The sequence below is a fragment of the Rousettus aegyptiacus genome, unplaced genomic scaffold (assembly GCF_014176215.1).
Source record: "Rousettus aegyptiacus isolate mRouAeg1 unplaced genomic scaffold, mRouAeg1.p scaffold_m13_p_9, whole genome shotgun sequence".
Lineage (NCBI taxonomy): Eukaryota > Metazoa > Chordata > Mammalia > Chiroptera > Pteropodidae > Rousettus > Rousettus aegyptiacus.
In genome coordinates, this window is record NW_023416312.1 from 78,390,897 (window position 1) to 78,416,843 (window position 25,947).

General features: G+C 35.1%; 1 protein-coding gene across 6 annotated transcripts in view; it reads right to left on the bottom strand.

Annotated features, from left to right (window-relative positions):
* Nucleotides 1-25,947, bottom strand: part of TENM1 (teneurin transmembrane protein 1) — a 995,735-nt gene that overhangs the window by 957,602 nt on the left and 12,186 nt on the right. For all 6 annotated transcript variants that reach the window (XM_036227172.1, XM_036227175.1, XM_036227174.1 and 3 more), the window contains one exon: nt 16,112-16,178. The gene's annotated coding sequence lies outside the window, so the exon portion shown is untranslated. The remainder of the gene's footprint in view (nt 1-16,111; nt 16,179-25,947) is intronic.

Here is a 25,947-nt window from a genome sequence, read left to right on the forward strand (position 1 = left end):
GGATGTGCACAGATAATGTTTCTCATCCTAGAGAATAAGTACCTTGAGAAAAGAAGATATATTACCAGTTTTTACTCCCTTTCAGTACCTAGTGTCCAGCCAAATACACCACAGACATACTTGCACACCGAAATAATCTGTTTCTATTTATGAACACTAGGTATTAGTGTACCCCTTGATGAAACTGTTTTCAACTGAGGAAGTAAAACACAACATACTGAATTCTATTTTGTCACATATTTTTCAGGAGAGTGACAAAAATTTGATGCAAATGAATAACAGTGAGAGCTGTGTACCTACTCATCAATGCATGAAGCTGAAAAATGATCACATTCCTTTTAAAGATGGTAAGGATGCCAGATGAAAAAATAATTCAAAAATCCAATTACAAAGAAATGACTAACGAACTGGCAATGGTGGGCACACATGGCCGGTATAAATCAGACTTATTTTCTTCTTCCTTAATTTACTACTCAGTCAGGCTATGGTTTTGCTTTTAAACTATTTTATATCTGACCCCCAGATAGTTTTAATAGATTTAGTCTTATCTTAAAATTAAACCCCCTGAGCCCATGATAAGTTGGTTACGTAAAATACAGTAATTTCAATAGCTAAGTCTCTATTCAAAACCTTAACAATCTCCTTCCCAATCAAAAATCGATTTCTTCAACTCAGCAATGTATAGGAGAAGCCAAAATTAAGGAAAAACCCCAAGTCTTAGAAAATCATTTCTTCATTCAGTCTTGTTTTGTTTTGTTCTCATTCTCTTTTTTCTCTCTAGCTAAAATATTATCTATTCATTACTATAAAGAGAAACAATAAGTGTGGAAAATAGAATGGAGAATCAAATCTTTCATATTGTTTTTATTATAAAAATCTAGGTATATATTCTCATTTCAGTTGCAAGAAATAGCAAACTTCATGTAGTTTAATATTTTAGGCAAGATAAAAGATTATGAAATGTTATCAGTGACTTTCTGTTCATGTTGAGGTAGTAGATACCAGGAAATTCTAATGTGTTATTTAAGTTAAGCAAGTCTATTATCCTCTTGGTTAAAATGCAAACAGCATTGAATGACACACCCAAATGACAGACTGGCAGGTGAATCCTGCTCCATAGGGTCAGTCAGTGCACCAAAGCTCTTGTACTGTAGTCACAGCCAGTCCTAACAACCAATCAGTCTGAGGGTCAATCCCTCCCTTTGATGAGTCAACAGCAACCAAGGCTCAATTACAACAATAGGGCACATACAACCCATACAAGGGACACACTTTGAGCACCTGGCTCAGGTGACAAGGGAGACTATGCTACTGAGTCCCACAGGACACCTATTATATAAGGCCACTCTGCTAAGACAAGTAGATACAGCAGCTCTACCTAATACACAGAAACAAACACAAGGAAGCAACCAAAATGAGGAGACAAAGAAACATGTCCCAAATGAAAGAACAAAACAAAGCTCAAGAAAAAGAAGTGAACAAAATGGAGATGAGCAATCTACCAGATGCAGAGTTCAAAACACTGGTTACGAGGATGCTCAATAATTTCAGTGACACCTTCTACAAAGAGATAAGAACATCAACAGAGATATAGGAAACATAAAAATTGAGATAGAAAACATAGAAAAGAACCAGTCAGAAATGAAGAAAACAATAACTGAAATAAAGAATACATTAGAGAGAATCAACAGTTGATTACATGAAGCAGAAGACTGAATCGGCCATTTGGAAGATAAGGTAGCAGAAAACATCCGGTAAGAATAGCACCAAGAAAAAAGAACCCCAAAAAATTAGGACAGTTTAAGGGGCCTCTAGGACAATGTCAAGCGTACTTACATTCTAATCATAGGTGTACCAGAAGGAGAAAAGAGAGAGTAAGGAATTGAAAATCTATTTGAAGAAATAATGATAGAAAACTTTAACCCAGCAAAGGAAGTAGACATACAAGCCCAGGAAATGCAGAGAGTCCCAGACAAGTTGAACCCAAAGAGGCCAACACCAAGACACATCATCATTAAAATGCCAAAGGTTAAATGCAAAGAGAGAATCTTAAAAACAGCAAGAGAAAAGCAGTTAGTTACCTACAAGGGAGCTTCCATAAGACTGTCATCGGATTTCTCAATAGAAATTTTGCTGGCCAGAAGGTATTGGCATGAAATATTGAAAGTTATGAAAATTAAGGACCTACAACCAACATCATGCTACAGCAAAGTTATTATTTAGATTCAAAGGACAGAAAAAGAGCTTCCTAGACAGGAAAAATATAAAGGAGTTCATCACCACCAAACCAGTATTACAAGTAATGTTAAAGGGACTTATTTTTTTAAAAGAAGATAAATAAAATTGTGTGTGTGTGTGTATGAATAATAATAATGGTTTCAGATGGGTACTAGACTTATTGGGGTGAACACTCTGTAAGTTTCACAATGTCTAAATAATGTAGGGAGGGGGCAAGAGAACTAAAAGTTAAATCAAGCTATATTCAGAAACTGCAATGTGCTGATTAGCCCTAAGGCCAGATCACTGGGAACATATGTAGCAAAGGAAGATTTCTGCTAGGGTTACTAACAAACCATTTACTCATACCATGAAGAGAAAACAGTCTTTTAGTTGCACCCTGCACAAAATAAACACAATCATTTATTCCCTATGCCTAAAATCATAAAGAACCTAAGATGAAAGGCTGAAGATTGGCAGTAGGCTTTCTCACCACATACCTAATTCTTTCACACTGTATGTCCATGTCATCAAAGGAAAATAGGTAAACAAGGTCTTTAAACTGTTATTCACAGAAACTAAAGAATGACATATAAACTCAGTTTGCCGACACTTGGGGCTTTTTTTTTTTTGCCTTTTCTTTTTCTGTCTTGGTCTTTGTCTCTGTCCCTCTTATTATCTTTTTCTTTGTCCTTCTCATTGTCTTTTCCCTCTCCCTCTCTGTTCTTCTTTACTCTCTCACTTTTTATCTTTGAGAGAAGACCATGCTTTGTCTACGGAGCATTATTTCTTCTCTAATAAACTTTCCTTTTTTGTCTAACTCTGTTATGCACTTGAATTCTTTCCTGTGCGCAGTCAAGGAATCTCTTTCTCTTGGTGCATGGGCATTCAGAGGAATTTGCCCTGTCCTGCATCGTAATCACTATGTTGCACACCTGAAACTAACATAATATTGTATGTTAACTATAACTGAAAAATTAAAAATATATATATTTTTAAAAAATACAAACATCACTGTGAGAACATCCCACAGAGCTTAAAGTGACAGTTTATAGCATCTTTTTTGAGAGTAGATTTTATAGTTTCTGGGGAGTGGACATAAAAAAGGAGGGAATTGGTGAATTCTCTCATTGCCTGAGGGAACAGATCCACCACTGAGATGTGAAAACATACACAAGAAAATGAGGTCCACCTTCCAAACATGCTGAAGTTTCTGGTATTCAAGACTGAATGCAATACAGTGTCAGTGGCCTGTGCTGCTACCCACAGCTGTGAGTTGTAAGACTTCAGTTTCAGATGCATAATTAGGGATTTTTTTTCTATTTTAATAAGTCATAAAATGAATCAAGACAATCTCATCATTTTTAATACATATGCAAGTGAAAAGGACCCCAAAAAATTACTGTCTCGAATATACAGGACAGTTGAATAAGTTGATTCTGAAAATTTCATGGCAAAAAAGAATATATTTCCACAACAAGTTCCTGTTGTAGATCATCTCTACCACCCCGTGGCCTTCACCACTTGTAGAAAATGTTCAAGGATATATATCCTCTAGAAAACTAAGTGAACTTGGAAGATCAGTGAGGAGCTAGGAAGCTGGCCTTTTACTCCAATCTTTTCTTCCGAAATGGTTTTTCTAAACATCCTATAACGTAGCCATACTAGATGGTCTCTCAGACATAACCTAAACTATATGCCTTTGAAAGGAATATACTAAACTTAAATATGGTATCAATGAATAAGATGTTAAATTGTCTAAGCTAGAATTAAAGCTTGTGGCAATGGTACAAAAAAGAAAGGAGGGAAGTGAAAGTCATTCTGAAGCACTGATGGGACAGTGATAAAATCTATTTTGATTACATATGGAAAGCAAAATGCAAGAAGGGTACAAAAAAATCTCCAGGCTTTAAGCCTGGAAAGCTTAGAAAATGAGCTTCAGATATCAGCAGAATATTCAAGTGTACATATGTGATAGGAAGATGTAGATACAGGACTACAGTGTAAGAAAAAGGTTTTTTTTAATCATTTATATAAAAATTAGCAGTTAAGAGTCATAATGGTAGATGCAATCTTCCATTTCCTGAGGAAGGAAAGGTAGAGGAAGAACAGTTTGAGTATAGCAAACAGTAAATAAACCAGGAAGAAATCTCTGTTTTCTTTACTCAAGGAAGCTTCATGGGGAATTAGCAATACTGACATCAGACTAAGAGAAGACAAACAGATTCCTCTCAGAATGGGGGTATGGGTTGGGTAAAGGATTAAGAGATACCAGAAAATCAGGCTCCTCTGATTTACTTTATCTATCTATCTATCTATCATCTATCTATTTCTATCTATCATCTATTTATCTATCTATCCATCTATCTATCTATCTATCTATCATCTATCATCTATCATCTATCTATTTTGGCTACTGAAAACATTTCGAGACTATATTTCAGAATATACTCACATGTATTGTACTTTAGAGAGGTCACATTAGGATCGTTTAATTGAGGTATTCTATAATAAGGGCACTCTCTGTGCAAGTGTCTGAAATTTATCTGCCATATCCAATGGTCCAATATAAGATTCACATGGCTTAATTTAGAAATTCCTAAATTTTGGCACCTAAACAAGAAAAACAAGTAAGATTTTTAAAAACCAAATTTATCCTATTAATAAATTTAGTATCAAATGGAGCTATGGGAAAATCGTAGCTGCAACCCTGTTTGAATACTGGCCATATCACTTCCTATTAACTTTAGCCAAATTACTTAACCTCTCTTGGCCTCAGTCTTCTAAACTTTAGAACTGGAGATGATAATGGTACCGGCTTCACAAGGTTATTGTTGGAATTAAATGAGGTAACAGGTGTAAAATGAATAGAACAATTACTGGCTTTTATAAAGTTATTGCTCCTAACTTGCTATATCACATATGTGCACTTGTCAATAAGCAACACATAGAAGAGTTTACATAATTTCTTTAAAGTAGATTAAAAACTGAATTTTCTATCATTGTTTAACATACAAGTATGCCAGTCACGCAGTCACATAAGACTATCTATGTCCTAACAGAAAAGTGAAAGAACAAGGCGAAGTCCTTTATAAAGACCTACTAAGGTTATAAAACCAAAAATAAAAATTCAAGAATAAAAAAAAAACATAAAACAAAGAAATACATTCATCTTCTTTGGCAAATGTCAAAAATGAGAAAAAGAGGAAAAAGAGTAGATTCTCATGTGGTTTGGCAAACTGGAAATTTAAAATAGGAAATTATTATTTAAGGAATAGTCAATATGCAGTCCCCTTTCCAACTCCAGTCCTATTCAAAAGTATTACCATTTAAAGAAATGACCTTATGACACTGAAAGTAACCATCAGTGCTATGTGGATATCAAATATTCTCAACCAATTTTATTTCCTTCCATGATAAAATGACAAGTCACAGAGATGAAGGCAAAATGATAAAACAATCTATTTTGATTTCTATAAAAAAATTGACTTAAATTCCATGGCATTCTTAAAATCTCTGAGAAAAAAAAAGACTTACATTAGAGTTCAGTAACCTCATTACACAGAAGGGCACCAAAAAAGCCTGGAACAATGCTAAGGAGGGCTAGTGACAAAACTAAGAAACAAACAGTAGAAAAGGGAAATAGACAAGATATCTAGAGGAAAAATAAGGGATAAGAGAAAGAAAGAGTAAGAGGGAAAAACTGTGTCATAGCAAATGTGCCTAGTTAATATTTGTAAAGTGCTTAGAACAGTGCCTGGCATAAATGCTATATATGTTTGCTAAATAAAGAATTCTGGGAGCTACTGGGTATCCTCCATATATACAGGATGTGTATATGTTATTAAACTTTGTTTTCCTTATATTTAAAAAAAAGAATTCTGTACAGCAGTCCTCAAATAATGTCAAATCTTTATAAGTTTGATATGAAAAAAAGCCTATTTCTGGCAGAGACTGCTGTCTGTATGGAGTTTGTACATTCTTCCATGTCTGTATGGGTTTTATTTGGCGCTCTGGTTTCCTTCCATATCCCAAAGATGTGTCACATGAGGGAAACTGGCATATCTACATTTTTCAGCCTCAGTGAGTGCAGGTGTGAGTGCGCCTTGTGATGGGGGGCAACCTGTCCAGAGTAGGTTCTGCCTTGAACCCTGAGCTGTCAAGATAGGCTCCAGCCACCTGCAACCTCAAAATGAAATAATTGGGCTGGAAAAGAATTGTCTTACTTGTTTTTATTCATCTTTCTTAAATTGATGTATAGCTCACATTAATTTCGAAGTTTAATATTAGAAGTGTTTGAGGTCTTTATTTAGAAGTTGGTGATGTTTGTGTGACCAGAAATGTTCCATAGGAATTTAACTCTTGTGTCTAACAATTAGCCTGTAATAAACTGGTTTAGTTATATGTTGTTTTGGTTAAAGTCACAGTTTCCAAGAAACTTTCAATGATATTAAGTGAGGACTTAACAATATGACTCCCTTACCCTTTGTGTAGACATTCACATTCTTGAAAGCAGAAGTCTAGAGCCTTAATTTCTCAAAATCCTCTGCAGCTCTGCATTTCACAGCTCTATGTATCCCATCATAAGAAAAAAAAAAAACGATGGCATTGTTGATGCTTAAGAATTCTATTTTCTATGTCATCACTTTCCAATATACCTAAAGTTATGAGAACATTTTTTTTTAATATACAGCACTCATTTGGTAGATTTCTTAGAATTTGAAGGCACAAGATACTTCATTTGCTACTAAACACATTAACAACTAGTATTCCTCAAACAGGCCCTTAATTTATGAGATAACCCTGTTAGTAAGCTCCACTGTAAATTATTTGATACATAGAACTCTGTGTTCCCATCAGTAATGAAGTAGGCATTTTTATTCAAATGTAGCAGGATGTTCAGCTCCCAAGACAATGATTCTGCAGATAAAGCAGATACCACACTTGTAGTTTAGGCTCTCAGGGACAAAAATCTTAATGGAGGCCAAAATTTCCTCAGACTTTATGGAAATAACCCTTTAAAAGGTTTGCATTTGGTGGTCCTCCTCAATTTCAATTCTGATTTCGCCTGAGGTCAGAATATTCTTGACATGCCTCTCCCTCCTTTGCTATTCTTTAATAGTACTGTGATTTCCTCACTTCTCTTCCTAATGAATATTTCAACTGTCTCAAGGAATAATCATTGTGTACTTACCAAATAACAAAATGACTTACAAAAATGTACTTAACTGAAAATCAGTCTTAGAATTATCATTTTTCTTTAAGCTCTTTCCTCTGCCTCCTCAACAACTGTCAACAATAAAATGAACAGTAACTTCATGTGCTCTCTTATGATTAAAATCTTAAGCTTGATGCAAATTAGTACTCATAGGTACCATTCACTTCACATAGTAAGTAGTAGAAACTTGGATGAGCGAATGCACACAAGTGCATCTTTCATTTTGTATTCATACATAGTATACAAAATATTCAAGAATCAATCAGGGAGTTTTTGAACAAGCAATGTATAAAATGAAATAGAATTAGGAAGGGCATTAAAAACTCATATTGTTTACATTAATTTTTAATTGAGGGCTTATATCATACACTATTTAACCAGGTAAGAATTTTGAGAATATGTAGAGAACAAAATCAATTATCTATTACACACAGTGATAGTCAGCCATGCCGCTTATAGTGTATCTTTTAAAATTAAAGTTCAAATGCAGTAGCGCAGATGAGCTTGGGACAAAATAAGTTGTTGACATGTTCTCAGAAAACAGTATTTAAAATCATATAAGTTGAATAGTTTCATCTGACATTTTTCAAAGTGGGACAATATTTGAAGGTCACCAATTCAACATCTACCCTATAGAAAAGACTATGACTACTTCAGATTATGTTGCCCTTTTGCATTTATTTCAGAATCTTTTTCATTGGTAATTTTTATTTACTTTTTTAAAGAATATACAGTGATTCTCAACATGCTTTGAAGTATGTTAGGCTGAATAAATAGTAATTTCTAAGTTATTAAGGTGAGAAAGGCTGGACTCACCCAAAAGACACTTTGCTGCATTCAGCTGTCAGGTTAGCAATATCATGAGGCTGAAATAACACTCTCAAGGGAGATCTCAGAGATATTTCCCCAAAACCACAAAAGCCATTTCTATGAACTCTAATCCCACTTCTTAAACATTCAATGTTGGTCTTCTTGTTAGCAAACATGGATGCATTTAGGATTGTCTTATCTATAAATACTTAACAAGGCTTTGTTTTCAATTGTATGATTGTTTTTTCCTCTCTTTCCATGTGTGTGTGTTGCTAGAATAGAGTAATGCTTTCATTTTCCTTAAAATATGGGCGCTAAATGCTACAGGAAAATTAATGGAATCTACAAGATAAGGTTCCTTATACACCTTTCCTATGGAAATGTATTAGTGGCTGTCCTATCAATGAAATATGAGTATGTAATTATTCATTAAGATTAGTAGACTCCAAAGGAGAATGATAGCACAGGTAAATGTCTTTTCAAGGAATTTTATGGCAGTGAATGGTTAAAATTGATCATCATACCATATTTCTGCCCCCACATTTAGATGATTATACAATTTCATGGGACTATAAGCTGACAAGTGAATTGAGAATCAATCTCTCTGTCTGTCTCTGTCTCACTGCCTCTGTCTCTGTCTTTCTGTCTCTCTCTGTCTTTCTTTGTCTCTCTCTCTCCTGTCTATTTAACTCTGTAAGGATATACTGTATTCCAGAAAAGAATAACTCACCTATGCAATCCTCCTTCAACAAAATCAAGCCTATCCATTTAATTCTTTTTGTTTAGTATTCATGATTACTGCTCTCTAAAGTCTAATAGACTCTGCTTCATTCCTCATCTTAGCATTGCATATAGGTACTTTATCCTGTTGTAAGATCTTTCTTTGCCTATTTTCAACCTTAGAGAGCTTGTAGCATTGATGAAAAATCTGGCCATTATTGAAGTATACCACACACACACACACACACACACACACACACACACACACACACGAGAGAGAGAGAGAGAGAGAGAGAGAGAGAGAGAGAGAGAGAGAGAGAGAGAGAGAGAGAGAGAGAGAGAGAAGGACAACCTACATGATACTCTCTTAATCTCCCCTTCTTAACAGCATTGATATTCTGCCATACTTTTATTTTTCCTTTTGGTAAAGTGGTAATGTAGAGAAAGCTAGGTCATAGGAGTGTTCAAGGGGAATTTAAAAATGCACATGTTTGGATTCACTGATCTATACTATAAAAAAGATGACTGTCAGCTATGAGCAAATTTAACACTCAGAAATCCTTATAGAATTAACTGCAAATATACAGGAAGTTACTACATGAAAACTCAATCTAACTGTGTCTGGACCTATATCTTGACTATTCTGATTTTACATAAAGATAAGATGACCAAATTTTTCTCAAATTAAAAACAAACAAAAAATAAAGCCCAAGTTTTTTGCATGTTTTTTTTATATTATTTCAATTAGAAGTTTCATAGGCTCCTCAAACTCAACAGGTATAAAATGGAACTCATTTTCCTACCTCCCCACCCCACCTGTATTTTCAGTTCCCACAAGTGAATGGCATCATGGCAGATAAAGGGAGTAGGGGTAGGGGTGGAGTAGGAGTGGAAGAAACTGGTATAAAAGTACAAGACCTAGGATGTTATTAAAAATCATCCTTAAAGATTTTTAGCTGACCTTCCCTTGCTAGAGTCATGAGAAAGTTTTTCAACTCAGCTTAAACTTGATCTCAGTAGCACTGAATGGTATCAACATCTATCCAATCTCTCAAGCCAGAAACCTTTCTCTTATTCCCCATATTTGATGTCATATTTAATGCCTGTCAGTTCTAGAGAGTTAGCATATCTCAAATCTCATGGTTCTCAGGGGTAGTCCCTGGACCAGTGGCATAAACGTCCCCTGGGAACATGTTAGAAATGCAAATTATCGGGCCCTTCCCCAGACCAACTAAAACAAAAACCAAGGGGTAGGCTCTAGTAATTTGCAATTTAACAAGCCCTCCAAGTGATTTTGATACACACTCAGGTTTGATAACCATTGTTCAAATCTATGCCTTTATGGTTATTCTCATTGTTAATTACCACTTGGCCCTCATCATCTCTCTTCTGGACTTTAACAATAGTCTCCTATCGATTTCCTGGCCTTCGGTCTCACCCCACCAATCTATTCTCCATATTATCACCATGGTGAACCCTCTATGTCACCAATGTGATTGTTAAAATCCTTCCCTAGTCCCTCCATGCCTACATAAGTGGCTTTTGAACTGTTTGCAGGTGAATTTGTCCCCAAGAGAAGACACAAGTTCAGTGGGTAGTACACCAAAGTTCAAATTTCACAAATAGAGTTAGAAAACCACTGGCCTGCAGCAGAAATGAGATGCTACTTAGGATAACATAGTTCCTCTTCTTCTATCCCCAGCTTTCCTTTCCAGCCTCATCTCTTTTCATGCCTACCTTGCACATCACTCTTTAGCTGAAGACAACGGTTACAATTCCTCTAAGAGATCAGGCTATTTGAAGTTTCTGTGCCACTACTTCAATAACTTAGAACATCTGCCCATCACTACTACTTGTTCATCAGATACTATCAACTTATTTCCTACTCCCTACCAGTCCACACTTACAGAATGGTACTGGTACTAGTATTGTTCTCCATGAAACCTTTATCAGATACCTGCTTATCATTATTCTACTAGGTGGAATTGATTACCCATCCCCCTTTTGTATACTCATAGTAACAATAATTGTGGTGGGAGTAGTAGTTAATATTTATTGGACAATGCCTGTGTTATATGTCAGGCATTGTGCAAAATTCTTTATATGCCATGTGCATGCCATTTTTATCCTCAAAAGTCTATGAGGTATAATTATTATCCCCCTTTTAGAAGTGAGTAAACTGAAGTTTAGGAAGTTTATACTTAATTTACTTGTCCAAGTCGTACAGCATATATGTGGCAGAATAGGACCATCTCATCTATTTAAACTTCAAAGCATATGCATTTAACCTCTACAGCACAGGACCAGGCTCATAACACAAAAGTCAGGTGAGTAAGGAATAAGACAATAGTGAATGGCAGACACTATGGAACTGAAGATGGTGCACTCAAGCTACAAGCATCTAAAAAAGGAAGGGGAGGGAAGAAAAGAGAGGAAGAGTCCTGTGTTGCCAGCAAAATCCATGCCAGGATAATTTATTAGGATAGTAGTGCATATATCTTTCTCACTGCTGTAGGTGCTCCATGAAAGAAAGGTAATTTTCCACTGTTCACCTATCCACAAACCTTGCATCTTAAACATCAAGGCAGAGGGATATGAGACAAAGGGATAGGAAGAAGGGGCATAAGTAGTCCATAGAAGGAGAAGGAAAGAGGCTACATTCTCCCTGAGACTGGAGGTCAGAGTGACAGAGAATTGCCAGGTATTTCAGGGATCTCATAAATGGTTGTACTCCTAATGGAGGAACCTGATATGGATATCCAGGAAAAATGGTCACTAGACAAATATTCCTATACACAAAGATCAGCATGAACCATGCCTTTCAGCAATCATGACTACTGACCTCTCCAAATTTTCTGTGCTGGGTAAACCTCAGTGTTCTCGTTTCCTATCGCTACTATAGTAAACTACCACAGACTTAGTGGCATAAAACAACACGGATTTATCTTACAGTTCTAGAAGCCAGAAGCCTGAAATGGGTCTTGATGGGCTAAAGTCAAGGTGTCATCAGGGCAACATTTCTTTCCAGAGGCTCTAGGGGATAATCTTTTTCTTTACCCTTTCTCACTTCTAGTGGGCTACTCTTATTCTGTGATTTGTGGCCATTGGAATGTTGGGCCAGGTTCTCATGCTGCCAACTCTCTGATTCTCCCTTTTCTGCCTCCCTCTTCCTCTTTTAAGAACCGTTGTTATTACATTTGGCTTATCCAGTTAACCAGGATTATCTCCCTATGTTAAAGTCAGATAAACAGCAACCTTAATTCCATCTGCACTCTTAATTCTCTTTTGCCATGTGATGAAACATATTTACAGGTTTCAGGGATGTGGACATGGGCATATTTGAGGGCAATTCTGTTTACCATGACCAATGATTCCTATACATTTTTTGAGGAAGAAGGCTACTTGAGAGTATATATCTCATTGCCATACTGAGTAGGTAGGTTCCCTTATGTGATTTTTTGTTAATTTAGAAAAATAATATGAATGCCATGGGCAAATAAATTCATATGCATTCCATAACCACAACACTTGATTATTTTAATTTTCTGTATGTAGGTCAGTTCAGTCTTTACCTCTTTACCATAATCTTGGGATTAAGAACCATGTCTCATTGATTTTTGTTTCCCTAGGACCTAGCATCATGCCCGACACACTGTAGAGACTTATTAATATATGTTACAATAAAAATAAATGTAAAATGCTTCTTCTGGAAAATAACATCTATAGAGTTGTATTTGTTACTTAGTTCCAAGCTGTATATATCTTGAGAACTGAATCAAGTGCTAAAAAGGGAGGGTGGCTCAATATACACTGTTTTAAAAATCCATTTAAAACAGATGTCAGGGGTATTTTTTACTATTTCTAAAATGGAGTAAAAGAAAGGTAACTGTTCCCTAAACCATATGAATTCTTACTTACATTGAATTTCAAATAGATATGGGGAAAGTCATTTCTAAATTAACTATGATTTATGAATTTCATTTATCACTCATTTTTTTTGGTTTGATCAGAATACTCATCTATATATAGTACTAGAATTGTTGATATTTTATTGCATTATCACATCTTATTATTATGTATTAAATGTTATTATTTATGGTCGCTACTTAATATGTTATGAGAGAAAAAAATATTGAAAGCTTGGCATCTCAGGAACAGGCATTTTATAGCGATGAAACACTGACTAGGAAGAGCCAATGGTCCTTCAGCTGCCCCTCAGATCATTAACTCCAAGTGGTTATTTGCTCCCAAGTACTTTCCTGTGCCCAGGTTGTTATTGCTATGTTAGGTAGATGCAGGAGAATATATTTTGAACACTTTAATATAAACTCAGTGCTTATGAAGGGTGCCAGATTGAAAGCATTGGAGTCCATCCGGTTATGCACTTGGCTAGTTCCAAGTTACAGAGAGATGCTTGACCTTGCAAGAGAAAGAAAACATAAAAGTTTTGCTGACCTTCAAGAGACTGACACATGAGCAGCATAGCAGCATCTCAAAATTAAGCATTTGTATCAAGGAGGAAAATGAGACTGACTACTAACTACACTTCCACTTGAATCTATTTAGTATAATGCCAATGCTAGTGTGCCTGGGGAGGGGTTGGTAGTGGTATTACAATACACTTCTGCTCTAAGATAAAAAGTAAATAAATGCTCCATTAACAATGCACTAGGCCACTTAAACAACAGAGTGGAGAAGTTACCTGAGGAGGACCATATCACTCATGTAGGACTGGGAGTGGAGCCCAGGTTTACTGATTGACAGGCAAGGGCTTTTCTACTACATCATGTTATCTCTCTAAGGGAGGAAAAGTAGCTGCTCTATGAATTTTTTTAATATTTAGAGTAAATTATTTTCATAAGTGTACATTCTTTTGGCCTGTTAAGCAGTTATATTCCATTCCGACATGAACATTATGTTAAGAAGACTATTGTTTTTCAAACATTTAACCTTCTTAGTATGAAAAAATACCTCTCAGTTAATATTACATAACTGGAAGACTCACAATTCCCAAATTCATAAAATTATTTTCACAAATCATTCAATATGCAAAAATCTCAACCTTCTTCCTCAGTAAGATTCTTTTTTAATCTGTCATTTTATTTTCTGATCTTAATTTTTCCCTATAGTGATCTTAACTTTTTGGCAATAATATTCCCTTAAAGGCAGTACCTCTAGAAGAATGGTATAGTTAAAACTGACAAATCCAATTTAAATTTCCATTAAGGACTAATCTCAATTAACTAGAAATCAATTTTTAAAAATCCTTAATGTATTTGTACTATATTTTTGAAGGGCAAAGCAGATTCCAAGATTTTAAAGATTTCACTTATGTAATTTCATTATTTTACATATTTTAGAGAAAGTATCAAGTGATTCCAAAGACTTACCACGAATTCAGATCATCCTGTTGACTCTTTTACAAGCTGGGATGAAGATTCTTCATTGAATAATGACGTGTAGCATTGCCAGATATAGGTGCCAATGGAGGGGATAGGTGGGGACCAATATTTTTAACAATAATTTAGATCCATGAGGGAAGTCTTTTAGGTAACTTAAACAGTTGACCTTTGAACAACATAGGTTTGATTGCATGGGCTCCCTTTGCAAGGATTATTTTTTAATAAATCAAGTCAGCCCTTCCCATCCCTGAGTTTCTAGTTTCACATACACAGATTCAGCCAACCGCGAATGGGAAAACGGTATTTTTGCATTCTCAACAGCAGTTTCCCAGCCCTTGGTAGAAAACACTTCTTACCCCCGGGGTTGGTTGAATTCATGGATGCAAAGAGCCAACTGTAGTTAAATATGGGGGAGTCAGAATTTATACACATATTTTAAGCCAATTTGTTGTTTATCGAAATGACACTTACGTATACTATCAATAAATTTCATTATACTGTAAAAAGCACCATCCAAAGTTCAAGTTGTAAAAATTCAGTAATGATAATAGGAAAAATATTAATTATCATAATTTTTGCCTGCGGGCCATACAGCTTTGGCCAGCAATGTCCCTAGTGGTAATACAAACCATTAAAATGAGATAATTTTTCCATAATCAACCTCAATTAGATTTGGCTCATGTTCAATGAAATGTAAATTTTAATTTCTGGGAGGCTTTAAAACAGAAAAAGATAACTAATAAAACTAGTCTTCTCAGGGTCACTACCACAGAGCTCTGACTTAAGTCCTGTATATTGTAATTTTTGTGTACCTACAATTAGGTGCAAATTTTTGACTGTAGAGTGGGTAGTGTATGCCAGTAGCACTAATTCCCTGTGTTGTTCAAGGATTAACTGTAATCTGAAATTCTCCCCCATCTTGCCACATTTTCTCACATATTCCATTTAACAGATGGGCTGAATATAGAAGCAACCAATTTCTCAATATCACAGGTGAACGATACCTACACTGGCAGGTTTACCAAAAGAAAAGATATCTAAGTAGTTGCTCAATAAATATTTGTTGAGCATACGAATCAATAAATGAATGCGATACTGTGACAATACTGATATTTTACTACAGACTTTCCTAATAAAATAAAACATTCATTTCAGGAGGCAAATGTTTGTTTATCGGTAAAATTATCTGAATGGAAATATTTTTTTCCATTGATAAGCAGAAATGCCATATTTACTTTGCAGTCAATGAAAACTATTAAATGCTTTTGCAAACATCCTCATGGTTACTGTTGTTCTCTTGTACCCTGAAGATATTCCTATTAGTGAAAGAGTCCCTTGGTTTTAGTAGCTATATGTGAAAAATGTCACTAAATCATTCAAAGAGTAATAATTATGTAGGGAGGGAGAGGGGAGATAGATGAGGTAAAAGGGGTTAAATATGTGGTGACAGAAGGAAATCTATGGAAGGTGAATACACAAGGTAAATATATATATGCCTTACTTTTAAAAATAAAATAAAATAAAACAAAAAGAAAAATAAAAAGTAACAATTACAGAGCACAGACACAAACAAGCTTATCTGTATAATTCGCTAAACAGGTTTTTAAAAGCCTAAAACAATGCAATTTCATTTACATGGCACTCAATAAATTTATCTAAATAAATCAGTGGAACATTCCATTCTTTTCATTGTATAGCTATGTGTTCCATTTCCAAAGTAAATTTTAGTGTAGAATGCACATACCTTGATAGATCCAGAAATTATGGGAATCAAAAAGGAGATAGCTGAATAAAGGTCACCCTTGTAATTCCTGTAAACAAATAAGGGCAAATTATCCTTCAAACATAGGTACAAGCAGGTCCAAAACAGTCTTTATATAAGGGAAAAGAAGAGACACATGTGGGGTGGGAGTGGGCCACAAGGGTGGGAATATAAGACTTCATTTTGTAATTCACAAGAGATAAAGGATTTGGTTTCTTTAAAAGTCTGCTTGAAACTTCAAAACATTATATTAACTATGCTGCTGATAAAGACTGTCTTAATTATAGATGAGCATACCTAGAGGACTGTAGAATTTTCACCTACAAAGACTCTTTCAGCTTAACACAATTCAATTTTTACTCAATATTCCACTCATTTTGAGACAAAATGTCCACAATTTCAAGTTTTCACATTGTAAAAAATTTATAGTAATTGTATTTTTTACAGTTTACACAAAATTTTTATATATACCTTTCATTTAATCTTCAAAACGATCCTGTTATAACATTAGGAAACTGAGGCACAGAGAGCTTAAATGGCTTATACAAAGTCACATACATGGTTACCAGCTGGAACTAGAAATCTATGTCCCCACACTTTGGGTTAAATCATTTTCTAAGGTCCCAAAGACTTCCTTTATTCAACAGCTATTAAATTGACTATATGTCTCCATATGCCACCCTTGGTACTGGGTATAGGGCAGGAATTGTGCCCTATAATGATGCCCACTAATTACTCAACTTGAGAAGTATACTTTTCTCTAATTTGTATAGTGCCACACACACACACACACACACACACAGAGTTTTAAATATACATCTTTGTGTGGTATGTGTGTGTGTGTATATATATATATATTTTTTTTACTGACATATAAACATGGTAACAATATATCGATAAATGAACAAAGCACATTATAAAGTAATTGCAGTGTGAGTCTTCCTTAGGAAAAGATATATATGTAGTAAAATACATATGATTTTCTTCTTTCTGTGTATTTGTATTTTCTAATTTTTCTATAATGAATATATATTACCCATATATAAAAAGATATATGCTTTAAATACTTCAAAAGCCTATTTTAGAGAAGATGGTATGGTAAATTAAAGCAAAAGGAAACTTTAACTTCCAATATTTTATGATTGGCACTTAATTAACTTTATGGCTCCAATTTATCAATCAAGTAATACCAAAACCTATTATATATATATATATATATATATATATATATATATATATTTGAGGCAAAATCTCACTGAGTAAGGGCAAAAGTATTGAAATTATTTCACAGTAAATAAGGGAGAAGATAATATCTAAATGCAATTTATTAAAAATGTAGGTCAATAACATGGTCACTTTTGGCAAATATCATCAAGGTGATCTTGTAATGATAATAGAGTATTACATTGTTACTAATGATCTCAATGTCTGATGCACTATATATAAAGCATTCATAAAAGATTGAAGTGGTGCTCTTGATTAGTTGCAATCTAATTGCCTAATTTGAATTTTTCATCCTTCTTAATGTTGCACTCAAAAGACATAGTTCGGCTCAAGTGTTCATATGATTCCATAATAGTGCTAAGTTAGAAACTTTCAATGAAAAATATTCCAGAAAGTACTTAGGTCTAGAGTACAAAAAAATATTTCTGGCTTTTTTGCCACTTACACCAGAGTGAGTCCGTGATTCTGCAAGGAGGGTAGCAAAAAATGCTGTAAAAAATAAACTGCCTTGGAATACATTAGAAAGTATCACACTATCCGATATAAAACCGTATTACAAGGCTACAATAATCAAAACAGCATGGTACTGGCATAAAAACAGATACATTGATCAATGGAACAGAATAGAGCTCAAAAATATGTTCATAACTCATCTACTATATAACAAAGGAGGCAAAAATATACAATGAGATAAAGACAGGCTCGGCAATAAATGTTTTTTGCATGTACAGATACATGCAAAAAAATGAAACGAGACCACCTTCTTATATTGTATACAAAAACAGACTCAATATGGATTAAAGACTTAAATATAAGACCCTAGAAGAAAACTTCTAGAAGAAAATATAGGTAGTAAACTCTCTGATATTGCTACCAGTAATTTCTTTTCAAAGATATCTCCTTGGGCAAGGGAAACAAAAGAAAAAAATAAACAAATGGTACTATATCAAACTAAAAAGGTTTTGCACGGCAAATGAAACCTTCAACAAAACAAAAAGACAACCAACTGAATGGGAGAAGATATTCACTTATGAAATACCTGATAAGGAGTTAAAATCTAAAATATATAAAGAACACGTACAACTCAACAACAACAAAAAAGCCCAAACAATCCAATTAAAAAATGGGCAGAAGGCCTGAACAGATATTTCTCCAAAGAGGATATACTGATGGCCAACAGACATATAAAAAAATGCTCAAGGTTATTAATTATCAGAGAAATGCAAATTAAAACCACAATGAAATATCATCTTGCACGTCAGAATGGCTATCATCAATAAATCAAAAAAAAAAAACAAGTGTTGGTGAAGATGTGGAGAAAAGAGGACCCTCATACACTGTTGGAAGAATTGCAAATTGGTACAGCTACTATGGAAAACAGTCTGGAGGGTCCTCAAAATATTAAAAATAAATATACTTTTTGACCTATCAATTGCACATCTGGGTTATTTATCCAAAGAAAATCAAAACAATAATTCATAAAGATCTATGCACCTCTATGTTTATGGCAGTACAATTTACAATAGCCAAGATATGGAAGCAACTTAAATGTCCATCAACATGACTGGATACAGAAGTTATGGTTTATGTATACAATGGAATACTAATCATCCTTAAAAAGAATGAAATCTTACCATTTGCAACAACATGGTTGGACCTAGAGGTTATTATGCTGAGTGAAATAAGTCAGACATACAAAGATAAATACCATATGATTTCACTGATTTTATGTATATATAATCTAAGGAACAAAAAGAACAAACTAATCGAAAACAAACACAGATATAGAGGACAATCTGCTGCTGATGACTGGAGGGAGTTTGAGGGGCTGGGAGAAAGGGGTTAAGGGTTAAAGAAGTACAAGTTAGTAGTTGATAGATGGTCACAGGGATGGAGAACACAGCACAGGGAATCCAGTCAGCAGTAATTAATGGCTCTGTGTAGAGCCATAGGGAAGATATAGTAATCAGGGGGATCGTTTCATAAACTACTTAAATGTCTATACAATGTACTGTATACTTAAAAATAATAATAAAATAAAATGTTAAAAAAATAAATAAACTTCTCTATATGCAGCATTTTGCCTTGTGAGATAAACAGAGAACTGGAAAGCAAGAGGGCTTTAAAATGATATAGCTCTTCTCTGCTCACTTTTAAATGGTTTTCAGACTCAAGCTATTAGAACTGTATCTCTTCATTTATGATTAGAGAAGGCCAGCTCACACAGTGATCTCTATAAGATCCCCCAGGTTACTTGCCATCACTTACCAGTTCCAATAGGTACCACTTCCTTCAGCTCTTACCTCTTTATTAGACTCAAGAATTCATTTCGAATAAAGAAACTGTTAACTATATTAATACTGCATGTGGGCTAGCTACCCTTTAAGAAAAAAAGTTAGAATGTTCATCATCATCAAATGCAACCAAATAATATACTCTAGAAGCAAAAACAGCAGAAGTCACAAATATGGGAAATGCATCTCACAGAATTAACCATTGCTTTTGGAGACAGGCTAGAGTATGCAAGCAAAATCCTAAATGCAAATCTGAGTAGCTCATTAAGAGAACATCTAACCCAGACTTTCATTACTTTCACTGCCTCTTGCTTGGTCCTACATAAAGAATAATATTATACATTCTACAGTCTCAGATTCCTAAAATGAAACTGTCATCTGAGATTGACTACAGAGATAGAATGCATAAATTGGAAGTGAACAGAAGAATGGTCTAAAAGTCTGATTCAAAAAACACATACATATATATGAATACGCATATATGTGTGTATAGAAAGACATCTTTCTCAGATGGAATTAGAAATTATAATTTAGAGTGTGGAGAAACATGGAAAAGTTAGAGATGTTTCCAGATCTCTCCCCTTGAAAAAAACAATAAGCTGAACATCTAAAACTCAATAAAAAATATGATACCTGGACACAAGCGTGTCTGAGCATGGGATCTGAGAATAACAGCTACCTACCACAGGTCAGAACCCTGGGAGTTGGGCGGTAGACTAGAAGAAAGTGTGCCAGGTTCACTGAATAATACTACCTAGGAGAGCTGTGACCTTCATGCAGTCACGGTACCTAGGGATCAGGGCAGAAAGCAGAGAAGTAGGGATGGCAGAAAAGTGTGAGACAAGCAACAGTTGATTGTTATCAGCCATGGTTGCAAAACGTGAACCTGAGCCACTGTCCTCACTGCCTAATCCACAGGGTCCCGTCCCCCATGTCTTCCAAGATTGAACACCGTGGAACACCAGGGGAATCTCAGCAAATTCTACCTAAACTGTAGTTAAAACTGACAGCCACTGAGATTGAGGGCAGCGAGCATGACTGAATATTTATAAGGAAAAATAAAAAAGGCGTTATTGAGACTATATAAAGCAGGGATCCAAGATGCTTAGATGCCACCTACTGGAAACCAAAATAAAAATGCCCACTTAACAACAGGCAAAAGACAGACCTTTATATAAACTTCATTCTGGAAAAAAAAAAAAAGACAATACACTTCCATTAATGCTCAGGCAGAGAAATAGTCCATTAAACACAATGAAAAAACCAAGGTGACAAGGCAGCTCAGAACAAAGAAAAAAAATCTCCAGAAAATAAGCTTAAAGATAGAAAAAATATGTGAGTTAGATGACAGAGAATTCAGGATGGTACTTCTAGAAAAACTCAATGAGATCCAAAATAATTCGGATCAACAATTACAAGAATTAAAGAAAAAAAAACTAGATCAGCAGAATGGTTCTTTTTCTCAAGAACACCGAAATCTTCAAAAAGAACCAATTAGAACTTCTGGAGATGAAGAACATACTAAAAAAGATGAAAAATAAAATAATAAGCTTGGGAAATACAGTTGACCAAATGTAGGAAAGGATCAGCAACATTAAAGAAAGAAATCTAGAAATAAAACAGAAGACAGAAACCAAGAATGAAAAATAATGAAAAATGCAAGAACTGGCTAATACCATCCGGAAAAGAAACATAAGAAAAATGGGCATTCTCAAAGGGGAGGAAAAGGAGCAGAGATTAAAAAGCCTTTTCAGACCAAGAGTTGATGAGCATTTCCCAAAGCTAAGAAATAAACTCAGCTTGGAATTCAAGAAGTCAACAGGACATCCAATTATCTCTCCCCAACAAGGCCTACTCGCGGACACATTATATTAAAATTATCAAAATTTAATGACAAAGAAAGAATTCTCAGGGTAGCCAGAGAAAAGATGGTAACCTATAAAGGAAAATCCATTAGATTATGGTCAGACTTCTCAGCACGAACCATACAAGCAAGAAAGGAGTACAATCAAATATTCTAACTGTTAAACAAAAGGAACTACCAGCCTAGAATAATGTATCCAGCAAAGCTCTCCTTCAGATATGAAAGAGAAATAAAGACCTTTCCAGACATACAAAAATGAGGGAATTCTCCACTACAAGGCCTGCATTACAGGAAATACTGAAACAAAACAAAATGACAAAAAACATAACTACAAGTAAGGCAACTAGCAGGCAGATAGAAGCAGAGAAGTGCAACCTTTACTAAGAACAGGGCATTATAAGCTTAGACAATAAGAAGAGGTTTGCTATTGCAAGATAGTAATGAACATTCAGTACATATAGGGACAAATTGGGACAACAATGACAGAAAAGGGAGAAATTCAGAGATCCAAATTTGCAAAGGGGAATGGAGATGAGGGGCATGGTTCAGCATAGGCAAATCAATTAATGTGATGTATCACATAAACAAATTTAAAAAATAAGAATCATATGATCATATCAATAGATGCAGAAAAAGCTTTAGACAAGAAACAACATCCATTTATGATCAAAACACTTAACAAAATCGGTATAGAAAGAAAGTACTTTAGCATAATAAAGGCCATAAATGACGAACTCTCCGCCAACATTATACTTAATGGTAAAAAACTAAAAACCATTTCTCTAAGATCAGGAACAAGGCAAGGTTGTCCACTATCGCCACTGTTATTCAATGTAACATCGGAGGTCCTAGCTAGTGCAATCAAACAAGAGAAAGATATAAAAAACAAACATGAAATGAAAAAGTCAAACTGTCACTATTTGCAGATTACATGATTTTCTATACAGCAACCCCTAAAGACTCCACAAAAACACTAGAAACAATAAGCAAATACAGTAAAATTTCTGAATACAAAATCAATGTTCGAAAATCCATAGCATTCCTATACTCTACATAATAAAGTGCCAGAAAAAGAAGTGGAAAAATAATTCTTTTTGAAATTGCAACAAAAGGAATAAAATACCTAGGAATAAATCTAACAAAACATTTGAAGGACCTATATAATGAAAACTATAAGACCGTATTAAAAAAAATCAAAGTAGATACAAAGAAATTGAAAGATATTCCATATTCTTGTATTGGAAGAATCAATAGTTTAAATGACCTTAGTACCTAAAGCATTATACAGAGTTAATGCAATCCCCATCAAAATCCCATCGGCATTTTTTAAAGAAAGAACAAAAATCACCAGAATTGTATGGAAGCACGAAAGACCCCGAATCGCCAAAGCTATCTTGAGAAAAAAGAACAAGACTTGAGGCACCACTGTGCTCAACTTCAAATTATACTACAAAGCAACAGTAATCAAAACAGCATGGTATTGGCAGCAAAACAAACACACAGATCGTGGAACAGAATTGAGAGTCAAGAAATAAACCCATGTTTATATGGGCAAATAATTTTTGACAAAAATGCCAAAAACAGGAAAAATAATGGCATAGATGATAGAGGCTCTGTTCATCCCTCTGGCAACCAAATCAAACTTGTGACAGAAACAAGGAGCAAGCAGCAGAAAAAAAAAAAATCGCCTGGGATCTTACTGAACAAACTATACAACTAGTGAGAAATCCAAAAAAAATCACCCTACAATGGAAGAAGGTAGGACGGGGCAAGGACACGAGTGGCCCAGTCTCCAGTGGCCAAGTGAGATAGAGGCTGTGGCAGTGGCAGTGACAGTCTCCTCTTAAAGGGGCTGCTTCCGTGAATGGATTTTCACGGTGATGGTACTCCTCACTCTGAGCATCAGTGCCAATTCATCTGTACACAGGAGGCACCAGGGACTTACAGGGAAACATTGTCAGATTGAGGGCCAAGACAAAACTCGCATTGTACAGAAGTGCAGGAGGTATTCATTGTTCCCTGTTGAGCCCTCCCACTTCCCAGTGCACTGACACAGCGTCACCATAGCTGCGATGCCATAACTGGATAAAAGAGGTCCCTCAGCCCAGAAGATTCCCTGAAACCCTGCCTCCTCCAACTCACAGCCCCACCCAAGCCACATCCAGGTATATACTCACTAGGTCATGTGCTCCTTGCTGAGCAGCGCCTAGACTCACATTGGAGGCAGCTGGCCTTGGTTTGTAGTGTGGCCTTTTGAGGCAATTATAAGCACAGCTGTGAATTGCTTGCTGAATCTTAACAGGTGACCCCAGAGGGGCACAGGTTGGGGCTAAATTTGGCCTACAGCTGAACCCCTCTCAGGACTGTGCTGCTGGACACCTACTTCATAAATCCACACAAATAAGACTGGGAGACTTAGGAGCTTTGCTTAATACATAGAAACAGACATGGAAAGGCAGCCAAAATGGGAAAACAAAGAAGCAGAAACCATATGAGAGAACAGAACAGAGATCCATATATAATGGAGTCAAGTAATCTATCAGATGCAGAGTTCAAAACACTGGTTATAAAGATGCTCAATGAACTTTTGAGAAGTGTAGAGAAGTCAAACAAAGTGATAAAAAAACATAAAAGTGGAAATGGAAGTTATAAAAGGGAACCAGTCTGAAATGAAGAACACATTATCTGAGATGAGAAGTACATTAAATGGAATAAACAAGGTGAATAAAGGAAAGGATCAAACGCCCTATCTAGAGAATGGGAAAGCCAAGGACACGCAATCAGAATGGCAAGAGATAAGATGCCAAGTCTATAAAAATAATTTAAGGAGCTTTGCGACACTATTAAGTGTCCAAATATCTGTTTGATCGGCATAACTGAAAAAAAATCAAGATGTTGAACTGCTGTTTGAAGAAATAATGATGGAAACTTCCCTAACCTGGTAAAGGAAAATGACATAAAACCCCAGAAAGCTCAGAGAATTCCAAAAATCAGGGATCCAAAGAGGCTCATACCAAGACATAGCATAATTAAAATGCCAAAGGTTAAATACAAAGAAAGGATATTAAAAGGAGCAAAAGAAAACAGATAAACAGAAAAACTTATCAGGGAATACACGTAAGACTGGCAGCTGATTTCTCAAAAGAAACTATGCAGGACAGGAGGTCTCTCATATATATTTGACAGGACAAAGACCCAGGATCCACAACCAAAGATACTTTATCCAGCAAAACTAAAATTTAGAGTTGAATGACAGCTAAAGAGCTTCCCAGACAAAAATAAGCTAAAGGAATTTATCAACACCAAGCCAATATTACATAAAATGTTGGAGGGCCTTCTTTAAGAAGAAAAAATACAAAAGGCTCACTTCAAATTAAAAGACACACACGGACTAAAAGGAAGGAGGTGGAAAAAGATATTGCTTTGATGGAATTTGAAGGTATTTAATTCAGAGAAAGATAAACATTATATTATTTCACTTATATGCAGAATCTAAGAAATAAAAAGAACAAAATAATCAAAAACAGACACAAATATAGTGGACAATTTTGTGATGGACAGAGAGGAGGGGAGTTTTGCGGGCCAGGAAAATGGAGTGAAGGGTTAAAAAAGTACCAATTAGGAGCTAATGGATGGTAATAGGGATGGGGAGCAACGCATAGGGAATGTAATTAGCATTAATACATTGGCTAGGTGGAGGGCCAAGGGAAGGAGGGAGCAATTGGGGGTGATGGTTTAATGAACTATATAGATGTCTAACCAATGTACTGTATACTTTAAACTAATTAAAATTGAAAATAATAATAATAAAATAACAAAAGAAAAACGCCTTCTTTGTGACATGCTAAAGAGAGACCTTTATATAATAAATCTTCTTTCTGGAAAACTAGCAGAATACATTTCCATTTCTGTATAGGTGAAGAAATAGTCCATTAGTCAACATGAACAACCAAGGTGACAAAGCATCTCAGAAAAAAAGAGAAAAATCTCCAGAAAATAAACTTACAGACATAAAAATATGCAACTTAAATAACAGAGAATTCAGATGGTACTTCTGAAAAAACTCAATGAGGTCAAAAACAATTCATATCAACAATTTCAGGAATTGAAAGAAAAGAAAAAAAAACAAATAGATAAGCCTAATAAGTTATTTAGCAAGGAGATTGAAACCCTCAAAAAAAAACAAATAGAACTTCTGAGATGAAGAAGACACTGCAAGACCTGAAAAATAAAATAGGAAGCTTGGAAAACAGAGTTGACTTAATGAAGGAAAGGATCAGTGATACTGAAGACAGAAATCTAGAAATAAATCAGAAAGAAGAAGCCAAAGAATGAAAAAACAATGAAAGAGAAATACAAGAACTAGCTGATACCATCAGAAGAAGAAAAATAAGAATAATGGGCATTATCAAAGGCAACGAAAAGGAACGGAGACT